The following is a 2,784-nucleotide window of genomic DNA, read 5'->3' as shown; positions in this document are numbered from 1 at the left end:
CAGACATGGAGTTTCCAAAGGTCTGGACGCGGGTGCCAAAGGGAGCCCCGTCTCTGAGTAAGTAGATCCTTCCTCAGAGGAATCGGCCAGGGAAGGGCTGTCGCGAGGAGCATGAGTTCCGGCAACAAGGTCCTGCTGGGCCAATATGGAGCCACTAACAAGACCTGCTCCTCGTCCTCCCTGATGTTGCACAGTGTCTGAGCGAGCAGGCTCACTGGGGGGGAACGCATATTTGCGCAGGCCCGGGGCAAACTGTGTGCCAGTGCATCTGTGCCGAGCGTTGCCTCGGTTAGGGAGTAGAACCACTGGCAGTGGTTGGTTTCTGGAGATGCAAACAGGTCTACCTGAGCAACTCCGAACCGTCTCCCGATCAGCTGAACCACCTGGGGGTGGAGTCTCCACTCTCCTGGAAGTGCTGCTTGAGACAGCTCGTCGGCTGCCCGATTGAATACTCCTGGGATGTGGATGGCACGAAGGGACCTCAGATGCTTCTGACTCCACAGGAGGAGGTGGCGGGTGAGTTGCGACATGCGACGGGAGCGTAAACTGCCTTGCCGGTTGATATACGCAACCAGAACGTCCCTGCCCCGAAGGCGCCCTCTAAGGTGGTTCAGGGCAAGGCGTACTGCTAGCAACTCGAGGTAATTGATATGCCAACGCAGTTGGGGACCCGTCCAAACCCCTGAGACTGCGTGCCCGATGTAAGTGGCCCGCCAGCCGGTGGCCGAGGCATCCGTGTATACAACAGCATGCCTGGATACCTGTTTCAGGGGCACTTCTGCCCGAAGAAACGAGGTATCTGACCACGGGCTGAAGGTTCTGCGGCAGGCCGGTGTAATCTGAACCCGGTGAGTACCGCGTCGCCATGCCCACCTCAGGACTCAGCCATGGAGCCAGTGCTGAACCGCCGCGTCGCCACGCCCACCTCGGGACTCGGTCATGGAGCCAGTGCTGAAGCGGTCTCATATGGAGCAGACCGAGCGGAACTACCGCCGCAGCTGCAGCCATATGCCCCAGGAGCCTCTGAAAGAATTTCAGTGGGGCCGCCGTCCTGCCTGATAAAGTCTTGAGGCAGTTCAGCACCGACTGAGCACATTCCTGGGTGAGGCGTGCTGTCTGACTGACCTAATCCAACTCCATGCCGAGAAAAGAGATCCTCTGCGTTGGCACGAGTTTGCTCTTTTCCCAGTTGACCCGAAGACCCAACTGGCTGAGGTGTCTGAGCACCAGGTCCCTGTGTGCGCACAACTGACCGCGAGACTGTGCGAGTATTAGCCAGTCATCGAGATAGTTGAGAATGCGCACCCCCCGTTCTCTCAAAGTAACAAGGGCTGCCTCCACGACTTTGGTGAAGATGCGAGGAGACAGGGACAGCCCAAAGGGCAGGACCTTGTACTGATATGCCCGACCCTCGAACGCGAACCGCAGGAATGGCCTGTGCCTCGGGAGGATCGAGACATGAAAGTACAGCAGCTTGTGAAGCACACGGTTCAAAACTCGCAGATCCAAGGTCGGTCGTAACCCACCGCTTTTCTTGGGCACAATGAAGTAAGGGCTGTAAAACCCCAATCTCATATCGGCTGGAGGGATCGGCACTATCGCGTCCTGAATCGCATAGCCGAGTCTGATGGTCCGCAGGAGCCACCGAGACAGACTGGGGAGCGCTAACCAGGCTCCGAGAGACCGTGCCAGAGGAACCAACGGAGCCACCGACGTACTCACAGTGGGGCAGCATGGTGGAACGCCACAAAATGATTGCACTGTATTTATGTATAATCATTTTCTATTTTTTAACTGTCTTATATTAATTTGAAATCAATTTTTAAATCATTTTCCAAGTTTTTAAATTCCTTGTTTTGTTTTTGTGATTATTTTTTATGTTTATTTTACTTTCTTTTATGTAAAGCACTTTGAATTACCATTGTGTACGAAATGTGCTATATAAATAAATTTGCCTTGCCTTGCCTTGGAACACAGGGACTCGACCCTAGGCCTGTGATGGCTTGGCCTGTGACCGCAGAGGGCGGAGTCTGGGTGTGAAGTGTAACACTCCCCTGATTCCTCCGTGTGTGGAAGAAAACACAGGCTCCCGGCTTGAGGCTTGTGACAGCCCGGCGTGTGACGACATGAAGCGGGGACTTGAATGCTACAGCCCCTACCTGGTTCCACGAATGGGCAGGAGGGGTGCTCTTGGGCAACCCACTGCTGCCCGCTGTCGAGAGAGGAGGGGGTAAGTGACCCTGTGATGCACAGTTCACAACTCTCCTCCTCTTGAGACCCAGAGACTGAGGAAACCACTCTTTTATTGAAGGTTTGGGTACCGCTGGCTGCTGGGTCAGCGGCAGAACAAAAACAAAACGAAACAAAGGATTCTCCACCCGGCCCTCCTCCGGGGGAGGGAGTGGTGCGGTCACCATCTCCCGACGAGCAGTCTCCTCCATCTCCGGGTCGCCCGTCTCAGGGCCTCTTGTCTTGCACTTGCGCTTACCGCCAGGTTTGCTGCCTGGTGGAAGGTTGCTGCTGCTGCGTGGGAGCGGGGGCAGCCGCAGGGGGGCGCCCAGGGTGACGAGCAGTCTGAGGGGCTGCAGCCGGGATGGAAGGAGCAGGTTTCCTCCGGCGCAGGATATGTTTGATCGCCTCTGTCTGCTTCTGTGCCGCCGAGAACTGCTGGGCGAAGCTCTCGACAGCGTTGCCGAAAAGGCCGGTCTAAGACACGGGAGCATTCAGGAACTGCACCTTATCATGCTCCTTCATGTCGGCCAGACACAGCCAGAGATGGCGCTC

General features: G+C 56.3%; 1 protein-coding gene across 1 annotated transcript in view; it reads left to right on the top strand.

Annotated features, from left to right (window-relative positions):
* The window catches only part of LOC107677757 (dihydropyrimidine dehydrogenase [NADP(+)]), a 177,070-nt gene that overhangs the window by 13,603 nt on the left and 160,683 nt on the right, over positions 1-2,784 (top strand). The window lies entirely within an intron of this gene.

The sequence above is a fragment of the Sinocyclocheilus anshuiensis genome, unplaced genomic scaffold (genome assembly GCF_001515605.1).
Source record: "Sinocyclocheilus anshuiensis isolate Anshui unplaced genomic scaffold, SAMN03320099.WGS_v1.1 scaffold985, whole genome shotgun sequence".
NCBI lineage: Eukaryota > Metazoa > Chordata > Actinopteri > Cypriniformes > Cyprinidae > Sinocyclocheilus > Sinocyclocheilus anshuiensis.
The sequence above is the reverse complement of the archived record's forward strand: the minus strand, read 5'-3'. Positions and strand labels throughout refer to the sequence as shown.